The 16,077-nt window shown below is 36.0% G+C and overlaps 1 pseudogene; it reads right to left on the bottom strand.

Annotated features, from left to right (window-relative positions):
• Nucleotides 1-2,599, bottom strand: part of LOC145158628 (uncharacterized) — a 34,449-nt pseudogene extending 31,850 nt beyond the window's left edge.
• Between the last annotated feature and the right edge of the window lie 13,478 nt (nt 2,600-16,077).

Raw genomic sequence — 16,077 nt, 5'->3', positions numbered from 1 at the left:
AGGCGAAGACGTCACACGAAGAAATTCCGGGGAATCATCAAGTGAACAATTGAATGCGGTCAGAGGTAGAAGAAATAACAGAGGTAGTGGGAGCGGGAACAGGAGAAGGAGTCAGTCGAGGACTCGAAATGATGTGACTTGTTGGAACTGTAAAGAGGTTGGACATTTCAGGAATCAATGTCCAAAAGACAAGAAAGAAGTTAACGCTGCAGTAGACCATTCAGATGATGATGTTTTGATCTGTAGTGTGGAGAGCAATGTGGATTCTTGGGTTATGGATTCAGGTGCTTCATTTCACGCTACCCACAGCCGTGAAGCACTGCGGAATCTGAAAGAAGGGGATTTTGGTAAGGTAAGACTGGCGAACGATGAGGTTCTTGATGTGACGAGCATAGGTGACTTAGATTTGAAGACTCCAGTTGGTCCATGGACTTTGAAGGATGTCCGGGTAATTCCAAGTCTGAAGAAACAGTTGATTTCTGTTGGGCAGTTGGATGAATGGGGACACGAGGTTAAGTTCAGGAATGGGCAGTGGAAGGTTGTCAAAAGAAATCTTGTGATAACTCGTGGACATAAGAGGGGTTCATTATATATGGTCAGTTTACCGTCTGAGGGAGTAACCGTCCCAGTTCAGAAGAAAAACAAAATCCGGTTCATAGAGTCTCGTGGACAGAAGAAGGTTTGCTTTGCAGATGGCAAACCCAAAGTCACAGGTCAGATTCAGGTTGAACGTGTTTGGAACGGTTCAGAAAAACCAGTCAAGGGCATTCATAGCAGTGGGAGCATGGGCTTTGTTTCAGCTAGAATACCCAGAACACAGTGGGTTAAGAGAACCAGTATTCCATCTGTAAAAGTCTCTCCAGATTATCTGCTTCACATGGAGAGTGTCGTTTGTTCTCAGGATGTTCCAGGATCGGGCAGTTCATTTCAGTGGGAGCCGGTGGAGACAGAGAACAGGTCAGTGGCAGACTTAGCCATGACTGATGCGTTGGAGCTAACGAAAGCTTCAACTGGCCTTCAGGTTAATTGAAGAGAAGGCCAGGGTAACTAGGAAGGAGTTAAGATCAAATACAGATGCACAGTTGAAGCACAGGTGAAGATTGTTCCGTGGCTTCAAGTGGGAGATTGTTGAGTATGAATCCACAGAAATGTTGAGTGTGAATCCACAGAAATGTTGAGTGTGAATCCACAGAAAAGCTGGTCAAAAATGGCAGGAACAATGTGAAGTTGTGAAGCCACAATTGTTGAATGAAGACCCAGTTGTGTTTTTTGACTACTTCTGATTTCCATCTCTATATAAGAGATTATTCTGTATTTGTAAAACTTGTATCTAGTGTAACACAGAAAGAGTGCAGATTAGCACCAAGAAATGTAAATTCCTAGTTACCGGTGGACGTAGGTCAGAGAAGGACCGAACCACGTTAAATCCCTCATGTTCATCCTTGTGTTCTTGTTTTTCGTGAGCTGTGTGTGTGTTTAGAGTCGTGTGTTAAGTGTCTCGATCCTAACAGTGGGAAGCACTACTTGAAAATTAAGCACAATAAGAAAGATCCACTATATCTAATCTGTTGCAGTTATTCGAAGACTCAATAAACTTCATATCATCAGCTTTTCCCAACCCAAAGACATTATCACCTAATGATATAAAATTGATGTCTTTTAGTTTTTCAAAGTTAATAGTCAACTTTCCGCGAAACTTGTTGGAAGCAATATCAAGAACTTCTAATTTTGAACAATTAGAAATCGAGGGTGGAAGAGGACCAGTCAGATGGTTATTCTGTAACTGAAGGTACCCAAGATGAGGAAGCATTGCACCTAAGGATGAGGGAAGACTACCAATAAGCTTGTTATCAGACAAGGAAAAATCAGTTAAGAGTGAGAGGTTATAAATGGAATGAGGAACAGTTCCATATAAGTTGCAACCACCAAGGAATAATTCTGTTAAGCTTTTCCAATGGCCTAGTGTGTCTGGAATGCTCCCACCAAAGGGATTGCTTCTAGCAAAGAACGTGATCATTGATGTTATATTCCCCAAGACAGGCGGGATTCCACCGGTTAAGTTATTATCATTAACCGAAAGAAAAGTAAGTTTTAAGAGGAAACTAATCTCTTTGGGTATGCTTCCAACTAGCTTGTTATAAGCAAGTTCAACCTGTTCAAGGTTAGAACAACGAGACAAGTTAGCTGGAATGACGCTGTTGAAATCGTTAAAGCCAAGACTGAAGACAAATAGCCTGGATAGACGACCGAGTTCTTGAGGGATGGTTCCTTGAAAGCTGTTGTTGAAGATAGAAAACACACGAAGGAAGCTGAGGTTTCCTACATGTGGAGACAACGAGCCTTCTAGGCCATGCGCTTCGAGTGGTAGAGCAGCCACTCTTCTGTGGCGCTTCCTGTATGAAACACCATTAATCCAATCACAGAAATGAAAGGAAGAGTTCCATGAGCTTAGAGCTTCATGTGGATCATTCGTGATCATTGACTTGAACTTCAACAACGCCTGATAATCAGTATCATTACTGCCACCGAAAGAAGAGATGGTGGAGGTAATCAGAGATAGAACAAGACAAAAAAAGAGGAAAGCGATATGAGAGTTCATATTGGAAATAAACTTAGGACTACAAGGATAATCGCATGCTGGTTTTTTAATTTATGCTTAGTTTTTTATTTTTAACGTAGGTGGCAGGTAAATGGTGGAAATGAGCCATCCACAAATCCCTTATTTTGACCAAGACAAATTGAGGATCCTAAATAGTCAAAAGTACACATAGCAATTACTCTCTCTCTCTCTCTCTCTCTCTCTATATATATATATATATATATATATATATATATATATATATATATATATATATATATATATATATATATATATATATATATATATATATATATATATGGGAGCATTCAATCGAACATTTGAAAACAAATTTGGACCACATAATTTTTTTAATTAAAATTATAAAATAATATTCATATAAATAAAAAAAATAATTACAAATAATTAAAAAAACTCACTAACTAACACCACTCACCACCCAACCAACACCACCCACCACCACCACCCATCATTAACCACCACCACCAATCATCACCCACCACCCATCACTAACCACCACCATCACCACCCACCACCCAACCACAACCACCTCCACCGCCTGCCACAACCACCCACAACCACTACCTACCACCCATCACCACCATACGCCACCACCACCCATCAACACCACCACCAACCACTACCCACCACCCATCACTACCCACCACCTGCCACCCGCCACCAACCACAACCACCACCACCACCACCCGCCACCACCACCCATCACTACCCACCACCACCAACCACCACCCATCACCACCCACCACCACCCGCCACCCATCACTAATCACCACCCACCACCCACCACCAACCACCACCCGCCACCGTCATCACCACCAACCACCACCCATAACCCATCACTACCCACCACCACCCGCCACCATCATGACCACTCACCACCCAACCACCACCACCTGTCACCACCATCCACCTCCACCACCCATCACCACCGCCTGCCACCACCACCCACAACCACTACCTACCACCCATCACCACCACCCGCCACCACCACCCATCACTACCCAAAACCACCAACCACCACCCACCACCACCCATCACTAACCACCACCACCCATCACTCACCACCACCACCCGCCACCACCATCACCACCCAACCACCACCACCCGCCACCCACCTCCACCACCCATCACCACCTCCAACAACCACTACCTACCACCCATCACCACCACCCGCCACCACGACCCATAACTACCCACCACCACCACCCACCACCCCCACCACAACCACCACCAACCACCACCCATCACTACCCACCACCACCAACCACCACCCATCACTACCCACCACCTGCCACCACCACCACCTACCACCTACCCACCACCACCACCAACCACCACCCGCCACCACCATCACCACCTACTATTATCACCGCCCAACTAGTACCACCCACCTCCACCATCCATACCCACCCACCACCCACCAAAACCATAAACCATCACTATCACCACCACTTGCAACCACACACCACCACCCATCAGTATCACCACCACTTGCAACCACCCACTACCACCCATCGTGTATTAAATCACATGTGATTATATGTATTTAATCACATATGATTTACATGGACAATATTTGTTTTCATTTGTTGATTCAATTGTTGTTCTTGTGTATTTAATCACATGTGATTATATATATATTTAATCACATATGATTCATGTGGAAGATATTTATTCTTGCGTCAATCACATGTGATTATATGTATTTAATCACATATGATTTATGTGGACAAGATTCATTATTTGTTTCTCAATTCAATAGTGGTACTCATGTACTTAATCATATGTGATTATATGTATCAAATCGCATATGATTTATGTTGATAATATTCATGAGTCAATATTTTTTCTTATGTATTTAATCATATGTGATTGTATGTATTAATCATATATGATTAATGTGGAAAAAGAAAAACTATTTAATCAAAAACGTGAAAATGAATCTTGTGTACAGAAATCATATGTGACTAAATGTACAAGAACAACTATTGAACAAGAATGTGAAAATTAATATTGTCCATCTAAATCATATCTAATTAGATACATATAATCTCATGTAATTAAGCACACAAGAACAACAATTGAATCGAGAACGCGAAAATAAATATTTTCCACATAAATTCTATGTGATTAGATACATATAATCACATGTGATTATATACATTTAATCACATATGATATATGTGGACAATATTTATATTTGTGTTCTCGATTCAGTAGTTGATCTTGTGTATATAATCATATGTGATTATATGTATCTAATCACATATGATTTATATAGACATCATTATTTTTTGTCTGCATAAATAATATGTGATTAGATACATATAATCACATATGATTATATGTATTTATCACATATGATTATAGTGGACAAAGAACAATTATTGAATCGAGAATGTGACAATGAATCTCATCCACATAAATCATATAATATTGGATACATATAATCACATGTGATTATATGTATTTAATCAGATATGATTTATGTAGACAATATTTATTTTTGCGATTTTGACTGAATAATTGCTTTTGTGTAATTAATCACATGTAATTATATGTATATAATCACATATGATTTGAGGTGGACAATATTCATTTTTTCCTTCTCGATTCAATAGTTGTGCTCATGTACTTAATCACATACGATTATACATATAATCATATGTGATAAAATACATGAGAACAACTATTGAATTGACAAAGTAAAAATGAATTATGTCCACATAAATCATATGTGATTAGATTCATATAATCACATGTGATTATATGTATTTAATCACATATGATTAATTTGGATAAAGATTTATTTTCGCGTTCTTGGTTCAATATTTGTTATCGTGTATATAATTACATATGATTGTATGTATCTAATCATATATGATTTAAATAGACAAGATTTGTTTTTTCCAAATAAAATCATATGTGATTAGAAACATATAATCACATCTGATTAAATGTATTTAATCACATATGATTAAAGTGGAAAAAACAATTATTGAATCGAGAACGCGAAAAAGAATCTTAGCCACATAAATCATATGTGATTATATGTATCCAATCACATATCATTATTTGGGCAATATTTATTTTTTCTCTTTCAATTCAATAAATTTTCTCTTGTATTTAATCGCATGTGATTATATGTATCTAATCACATATGGTGGCGATGCTTGGTGGTGGTGGGGGTGTGGTGGTGGTCGTATGGTGGCGATGCTTGGTTGTGGTGGGGGGTGTGGTGGGGGTGGGTGGGTATAGTTGTGGCAGGTGGTGGTGGTGGGTGACGGTGGAGGGTGGTGGTGGTAGGTATTGAGTTTAATCACATGTGATTATATGTATTTAATCATATATGATTTATTTGGAAAAGATTTGTTTTAACGAATCTTGTTTATATAAATCATATATGATTAGATACATAAAATCACATGTGATTATATGTATTTAATCACATATGATTTATGTGATTAAATACATATAAATAATACATATAATCACACATGATTTATATAATTATATGTATTTAATCACATATAATTTTATTGGTTGTAGGTAGTGGGTGGTGGTCGTATGGTGGCAATGCTTGGTGGTGGTGGGGGTGTGGTGGTGGTGGGCGGGTATAGTTGTGGCGGGTGGTGGTGGTGGGTCGTAGGTGATGAGGGTTGTGGGTGATAGTTGGTTTATAGTGGTTGTAGGTGGTGGTAGGTGGTGGGTAGTGGGTAGTGGTAAGTGGTGGGTGGTGGGTGGGCAGTAGTTTTTTCTATGTATATAATCATATGTAACTAAATATATTAAATAACATGTGATTAATTACACGAGAAATCATATGTGATTAGATATATATGTATCATATGCGATTAAATCAAATGTGATTATATTTATTTAATCGTATATGATTAAATCATATAATTACTCACATGTGATTATTTGTATTTAATCACATATGATATTATTACATATGATTTAATTACATGTGATTTAATCAAATGTGATTATATGTATATAATCATATATTACTTAATCAGATATGATTTATCGATTCAATTTTTTTGTGTACTTAAACATATTTGATTTTATATATTTAATCACACACACACACACACATATATATATATATATATATATATATATATATATATATATATATATATATATATATATATATATATATTGTATTTAATCACATGTGATTTTATAAATTTAACCACATATGATTTATATGGATAATATTCGTTTTTATTTTCGATTTACTACCCTTTTTCTGTTTTGGTATGCATTAAAATTGCTTAATGTTTAAAATATCAAAATTGTTTAAAAAAAAGTCACCGCACTCAAATGTAAATATTTATAAAATATATTAGGTGTTAATAAGTAAGTGTCATAGAAAGAGCTATTGAAAAAGTTAATGGATTAATATGATAGCCAATAACAAACAATATGGAATGAAAGTTGTTTATGGATGAAGAATCTATAATAAAGTTGAATAATTGAATAATTTGGTCCACTATCAATCAATAAACTAGAAAAAGTCATTTCAACTTCACCAATTGTTTTTTTGTCTATCTTGCTAAGGTATAGTTTTAATTCCATCACTCAAACTAAATGAGCAGAACAATTTTGGAGAATTAATCGTAGAAGTAGCAAAAGAAGCTTTAGCTTTTGACTTGTTCACCTTTTCATTTTTTTTAATTATATATATATATATATATATATATATATATATATATATATATATATATATATATATGGTGAGGATGAAATGAGAACACCTAAAAGGTTGAGAACGCGAGAACAGTTCTGAACCAATAAATATATAAGGGTATAAATGAAATTTTACGTTATAATTAAATATGAAAAAGTCAAGGCTAATTAATTGATTCCTAAATTTCGGGATTATGAATTCGGTTACCAAAAATATCATGTTAATTGATTTTTTGTTACCAAAAACTAGGAATGCATCGATTTATTTTATTAATTTATTAGAAATTAAGAAAACCCTTATCTTGCAATATTGTTTTTTATTTTTTTTTATGATACATGAATATACCAACAATTTGAAAATTAATAATCTAATAATTGTTCGTATATATTTATTTCAACCATTATTATAATCAAATATGAACACTGTGCTAATTTTAAATGAATTAAACATAACTTATAAATAAAAAAACCAATAAAATTCTAATCATATATAAATAAAAAGCAAATTACATAAATAATTAAAATACACCTTTTTTCATAAAGGAATAACATAAAAAGAAAAAAAATACAATATATTACTTTCCTATTTTCCTATAATCATAAATAAATAAATAAAAATAGAATACAATAATTTACTATTATTCTAATAATAAATGAAGAAGTGGTGATCATTTCCTCTAAGCAGTGTTTTCTTTCATATTCGTACTCTAACATCGCATTCAAAATTCTGATGAACTCCAACATTGCGTTCAAAATTTTGATCTTGATTTTTTGTGTATATTTTTAAATTCAAAATAAATATCAATACCATTAACTAAATCAACACAAATGGAAAAAAATAAATTACATTAACATGAATAGAATAGACCTCTAATCATAAATGAAAAGTAAGCGTCTAATCTTATAAAAATGCACATGAATAAAATAAATATTACATCTAAATGCTTACACTTGTAGTTATATTCGTAAATGAATATACATGTATCGAGTAAAATTTACAAAAAAGCAACAGAAAGTTACAAAATACTACAATAAACTAAAATTAACGATCCAGTAATCATAACTTAATAAAATTTTCATTTGTCTGTTGTAAACACAATTTTGGTCATGTATCAGTTCTTATGATCATGTAAACACAGTTATGATCTTTGAAATATGTATCGGTTCTTATGATAAGTAATCATAATTAAATATGAAGGCTCACTTGCAAATATAAAATAGCAACAATTAATAAAAAAAAGACTCATTTAAACTATGTTATTAGTCATTGTAGAAAAGAAAAATAACAATGATTAATACAAAAGGCTCATATAAACAAAAATAGCAACCATTCAACAGTAAACTTGCATCATAAAGGGAATTGTACCACAAAAACAATAACTTAGTAATCATAAATGATTATAAGAAACATTATTTGTATGTCATACAAATCAATCACCAAAGAAACAATAATCAGACTACTTAACGAAAATTTCTTTGCTAATAATGAATTCAATTTTAAAGGTTCCAGAAATGTACCATACAGTAATCAAAATTCCCCAGATACAAAGGCGCTATGTATCTGTGTTGTTTCTGTGTTGAGGGTTAGGGCATAACGATCCAGAAGGGACACAACAAAAATTTCGATCACCAGATTTGCCCTTGGATCCTTGCGTCACCCTAATAATGTCGTAACACAATCACATCACCATCAACATGCCCCTGGTAGCCAAATAGAAGGAACGAAGTGATTGGTTAGGGTTAGGAATTGGAACAACGACTTCCCATATGATAGCCATTGATTGTATTTGAGAGGATAAGAAGACAAGGTGTTACTATTAATCACTTTTCTTCCTCCTTTTAACAATGAATTATGGTAATTGCTTCCGATTTATGTCATTATGGTTTGGCTGCATAACTGATTAGAAGATATGGAGGAGTAGAGATTGTTATTGGAGGGTAGGCTATCATCGGCGATGATGGTCGCGAAGGCAGAGGGGATGCTTTTTCATTCATTGACTGTGAAAGTGGCTTCGTGGATGGCGGCAATGAAAGTCAAAAATGGTGGAATAAGTGATGAAGTCGTAGGTTTAGGCATACAGAGAGATTAACTGAGAAATTATAGGAACAGGTTAAAGTTGTAATTACCATCATACCCTTATCACCTTTTTAAAGTTACACTTTAATACCAATAATTTCAGAATTTACATAAATGGTCCATTTGATAATAGCCGTAGATTTGAATATTTGGATGCTCTAGATCTGTTCTCGCGTTCTCAACCTTTTAGGTGTTCTCATTTGATCCTACTCCTATATATATATATATATATATATATATATATATATATATATATATATATATATATATATATATATTCTACACATTGACTTGAAACTGTTTTGAAGATAAGAAACAGTCTAAGAGGCGGTATTATATAACGACCCAATCAAATAAAATATAACTAGTGAATTACTATAAACTTACATACAAAGCTTCAAACCCAAAAACATGTAATGAATAACACAATTATATGAAATGTCTAATTTTTACCTCCTTCAATCATAGAACACTCACTTGACTAAAAAAAGATAACAATAAGTAATTCTTTTTAGGCTTGGAAAAACCAATCAATTATAAAATCAACAGTATAAAGACATTCATAATAACATCACATGTCAAGACCAAAGTGTCAGTAATCAAAACATGTTATCATAAAATAATATCAGAGTGTAATCTTAAAGATCTCATGTGTGGAAAATCATAGTGTGATGCGTTGCGATCGTCGGCTCCTTTCTTTTGAAAACAAAGTACCTGAAACCAAAACTGAAAACCGTAAGCGTGAAGATTAGTGAGTTCCCCCATCATACCACATACCATACAATCACATACTGTCAGGCATACCGAGGTGTTCGACATACCCCTTCGGTATCTTTCAACCGGTATCTGGGGACTGTTTCACCCCCTATCACTATCACATAATAACATAGCTTAGAATACATAAATATATTGTCAGGCATATCTAGGTGCCCGACCTACCCCTTCGGTATCTTCCGACCGGTAACCGGGAGCTGACCTCCCCTTCAGTATCTTTCAACCCATAACCGGGAGCTGACCTCCCCTTCGGTATCTTTCAATCGGTAATCGGGGACTATTTTGTCATAACTAGCATTTTAGCTAGGAAATTCTATTCTCGTGTAATCATTCAACTATTGTAAAACATATACTCTAAGTAAATATCACTCAATCCTCATTTCAATTCACCTTTCATGTTCACCAAAGAGTCTAAAAACCCTATGAATCCCGGTTTGAGTCCATATTAGACAAGGATTCCTTATTGGGCCTAATGGACCAATAAGCATCCAATTCAATTATTATGGGCTTGGAAACCCTATTTGGATTCTAAATGGAACCAATTCACAAATCTATAACATTTTGGACCATTTGGGCCTAGAATGATTCATTCTAACCCTAATGGGCCTTAATGGGCCATAACAACTCCAATTAACCCTAATGGACCATAGAACCCATTCTTTTTATACTATTAGGCCGTGAACCATCAATAAGGGCCCAATGGGCCGAAAACTATTTATTGGGCTTCACGAACTTGAGCAAAACCAAGAGTGGGCCAAGTAAGTTCAATTCCATTTATACTAAGCCCAAAATTCTCGGCCCATGCTAAAAAGAAAAAAAAAGGAAAAAGGATTAAGGAAGGAATTAGGAGGTGATGACAACTCATAATTGTCTAGCATACTTCTAGGCAATCACAAACACCCATGAAATCTTTACCCTCCATGCAAGGCCTTCTCTTCCTCCCCCATTTCTCCCTCTCGGCCGTAAGCAAGGAAAACACACACACACACACATAATACCAAAACTCTCTCTAAATACACAATCAAGAGCACCTCTCCTCTTTCATCATGAATTTCGAGAATTAGAAGCATTCCAAGGAGGTTTTTCATTCAAAAATCACTCCAAGTTACATTCAAGTGGTAAGATCTCATAAATATAAGTAACATATTTTCTTTCTACATTAATTCACTCCTCTTACCACCTTAAATTCATGATCATGCTCCCTAGAACTCATCAAAATTCGAAGATCCCTTCAAGGAGCTAACTAGAGCCAAAAATCACAACATCTTCTTCCATTCTTTCTTCAAAAACCGAAACATCAAGCAAAGGTGAGTTCATACCCCCTTATTTTCGGTTTTCATATGATTTTTGGGGGAGAATGCAAGTAAAATGTGTAGATCTATGTGTTATATACATGTTTTGTGTGAATTCTTAGTTTATTTGGTAAAAATATGTTAGATCTTAGCAAATCTCGAAATTTTAAGTATTATTTAGCAAGGATCTATGAACTATGACATTATATACATCACATTATCAAGCCAAAAGTGATTACATGTTTAAGATACAAAAGATTTCAACAAAAACCTTGTTAAAGGTCAAAATTGTCAAGAAAACAAAAGATAAGGGCAAAAAGTGACATTTATGTTTTTATAAGGGCCAAACAGGTCCTACATGTATAAAAAGGTATTTTTATGTTAAACATACTTTGAAAAGGGCCAAAAATGCAAATTTAAGCTTAATGGGCCAAAACTTTTGGGCCTCACGGTTTTGGGCCCAATTTGCGAAAAAAATGAAGTTTTGGGGTTAAAAATGTTATTTGGCCAAATTTTGAGTCATAAATGTAAATATACCAAATTTAGGGGTGAAAATAACATTTATTTTCAAATTGGACCAAAAATGTAATATTTTCCAAAATTGGGCCGAAAGTGTAAATTTTTACAAACAAGGGGCTGAAAATGTACTTTTCTGCAAAACAGGGTTCTAAATGTGAAAATATAACTTTTTGGGCTAAATCCGTGAAATTCCAAACATTTGGGACAAAATTACAAATTTTTATAAATTATGGACTAAAGTGTCGTTTTTACAAAACTTTGGGCCTTAATTAAAAATTGGAGGATTATTGGCCAAAAATGTCATTTTTACAAAAAGAAAGCTTCTTATCATCAATCTAGCAAACCTTGAGCTAAAACAAACAACGGAACAAAACAAATGAACGAAATACATCGATAACTATTTATTGGGCCTAATATTCACGTTACTTGGCCATTGGGCCCTTAATTAAGTGTATATTGAGCCCAATGTTTTCCATGACGTGTTTATTGGGTCTTGCGACCCACTTACATATTAATTTGGGCATAAGTTACAGATTACATATTTATTGGGCTTTTGTGGCCCATTTACATGCCTATTGGGCCTAAATTACCCTTTTACATGTTATTGGGCCTTTGTGGTCTAATTACATGCTAATAGGGCTTGGGATGGAAATTTCACATGTTAGTAGGCCGTAACTATACCTTTGTGTAATCATTAAACGTCGTATACTTATATATGTACCTTTCGAATACAAAAACATACCACATATACGTAAACATTAAACATAGTACAAAAAGGGGTTGAGAATCTAGTGAGACATGTCGGTTGGCACGTCTGAGTGTACAATCGTAGCCTGTAGTTATAATCAGATTTTCCTGGTAGGAAAGCGGGAGTTTAGGTATAGATCTATACGGGGTGACCCCCACGCCTTAGTTGTTCGCTACAGCTAGACTAGGCCAGTCTAGGGCGAAAAAAATCCTTAGCAAGACCGGCATTTGGAAAAATATCAAGATGGGCGACCTAGTCATTATCATGCATGGTTATAACGGCTCATTAAGGGATTCAATACCAAAAGTAACCTTTCGAAGATAAACTCTTCGATTGTGTCAATGCAAAACGACTTATTTAACGATACAAGAATCTAGACGTTGTTATAAAACAGAAAATATCTGATTTTCTGGGGAAATTATTCATATACATTTATCATTTATTCACAATACAATGAATCTAAACTACACTCTTATAAGTTATAACTATGAAATTCACACATGCATTTATACTTGATTTTCATAACATTTTCAGACATTTTACAGAAAATATCGGATTTTCTGGGTTTTTATGAAAAATACAAAGACTTTTACTCAAACATACTTATGAACTCACCAACATTCTATATGTTGACCGTTTTCAAAATAACTTGTATTCTCAGGTAATCGTTAAGCTGGAAGATTTGCAAGTGTGTATGGTTTTGTTTTATGTAACATCACTTATCGTACTTTTAACAATTTGAACTTATGTATTTTAACAATGTACTTGATATGAACAATGCTAGTTGTATTATGTAATGTTGGTAATGATAGTGTTATGATTCATGTATATTCATTGTGATGACTATTTAATTGTTAGTCACACGAGCCCCGGGACGTTTCCGCCGTCTGGTTTGGGTGTGTGACATATTTCACCCCTACCACTACCACATAATAACATAACATAACGTACTGCTAGGCATGCATGGGTTCTGACTACCCCTTCGGTATCTTTCAACCGATATCCGAAGACTATTTCACCCCCACTACTACTAACATATGTATAACAGAGCATCCTAGCACATCAAGCATATCAGATAGTGGCAAACCAGACAATTATCACAAAGACAATCATCTAACAAATATATCCTACTAGTGGGCCGACATTGTGGCCTTAGACCCACTTCTACTGGAAGGTAACTCACCTCACACTGCTGAAGTCCCACAGACACAACGCCCGTTGCTGGATGACAGATTCCCGAACTGTCAATATCAAAACATCACCCAATTAATAATTGGGTCCCAACACCTAACCATAAGTTCTTGGAATAACATGCTACATTACCCCATATTGGCTTGATTCATGCCCAAGGCTAAATCCAAAGGCCAAAAAGTCAAACTAGGAATCAAAGCCAAGACATGGCCCAATTTTCCAAATTGGGCCCAACCTTTACTTGGTCTTCCCATAAGGCCCAACCATTTAGTCCAGTCCAAACATTTGGCATTCAAATGGCCCAATATCTCATAATCATCAAGGCCCAAATTATGGCCCATCAATGGACCAATTTTCCAAATTGGGCCCAAACCCTCATATGGGCCTTACCTTAAAGCTCATCAACATATTCCAGTCCATATGATTATTCTTGGATGGCCCATTAATACCCTAATTACCAAAGCCCTTTGGAAAAGCCCAACTCAAGGCCCAAGTGAAATTAGGGTTTCACATAAAATGACAATTAGGGTTAAGTGTTTCTCACTTAACCCATTAAGTCCATCAATCTATTGGGTCAATCATGTAGTGTGGCCGGGCTTAATACACAATCCCAATCCAGTCATCCAAAATGCAAGTCCCGACAGTCTAAAACCCATATGTCCAATATTAGGGTTTTCTAAACCCTAGTTAGGGTTTCCAACCCAATCATAGTCCAATAGGCCCAATTGCTAGGTCTTTTGATCAATTAGGGTTTGTTAGGCCCATTTGTCCAAACATCCCAACGAATCAAAACACAACAAGCACACCGCCACCCAACACGGCGGCAGGAGGCGGCAGCCACCACCTCACGGTGGTGGTTTTTGAGTTTTCTTCCATTATTCCTTTACCGATTACATCATACAATGCAACATCTCAAATAACACACACACACACTAAGATAAGCTAAGCTCAACACACACACAACCACCCTAATGGTGGCCGGCAGTGGCACGTGGTGGCGGTGGCTTCCTTGGTTTTCCGATCAAACACAGCCACACACTACTCAACAGAATGCACACCCACACTTGGATTTCGACCTTGAAGGGGAAAAGACGGTGGCGACATCGACACAATGGGACAATGGCGGCGACGATCTTGGTCTTCAACGGAACGGGCAGCACAGGTTCACGGTGTTCGATCCCCAGTAGAATCGCCAGGTGGCTTTGGCGGTTCGGTGACAATGAAACCGCAGCCAGGAGCTGATGGGTTTTAGACATACAATCCTATGTGTGCATGCAACCCTAGAATTGGATCTATGTTTTCACTATTAGATAGACAACATTATGAACACATGAATAAAACCCTAATGTAGCTTGCTATTTTCGAAATTCATATATAAGGTTAGATCACATACCTCTTGTTGTTATATTGCAATAACAACTTAAATCTTCAAACCCTAAGTCTTGAAAGCAAGCACCACAAGTGTAGTGCCTCTAATGGCTCACAAACACCACAAGCAATTGGAGAGGCTATAGAGAGAGAAGGGGAGAGGTAGAAATCGTCCTTGGGACTTCTTAGAAGCATGTACACGAATTCCTAAGGCCTTAGGGGTCTTTATATAGGGTTGGGATTAGGGTTTCAGTCCTTATCCTTATCCAGTTACTTGCCCACCAAGCAACCACAAGATAAGCCTTGAAAACCCTTATCTCTTGGACCTTGGACGATTTTAAGGATATCCTTATCCTTGAATTCGTCCATCCTTTAACAAGGATAACCATTGCCCTATTTTGCAACTATTACATAATTACAATTCAGCCCCTCTAGTTTAATTAATTACACTTGATCACAAAATTAATTCTTAATTAATTATTGACCAATATTAATTAAACAAATATGATTTCTCCTTTAATATATTATTCTTATAACATATTAATAAATCATAATAACCTCTCTCTCTATTTAATTTCTCCAGTCAAGTTGCTTTGGTGAAGGCAACCCAAAAGGACCATGCACAACCGGGTCAAGTATTTACCAAATATGGTTACAGGCTTAGACACTAATCCAACAGGAGCGTCTTCGCCGGCAGCAACATCACTTCGACTCTTCAGCCTTTTCTACCCCGACGTCTAGCCTTCGGTTCATCAATCCTCCAATCATCGGCAGCACTGAGGTGGCGCAG

The sequence above is a fragment of the Lactuca virosa genome, chromosome 2 (genome assembly GCF_052849685.1).
Source record: "Lactuca virosa cultivar CGN04683 chromosome 2, Lactuca_virosa_CGN04683_v6, whole genome shotgun sequence".
NCBI classification, from domain to species: Eukaryota; Viridiplantae; Streptophyta; class Magnoliopsida; order Asterales; family Asteraceae; genus Lactuca; species Lactuca virosa.
This window is presented reverse-complemented; position numbering and strand designations above follow the sequence as displayed.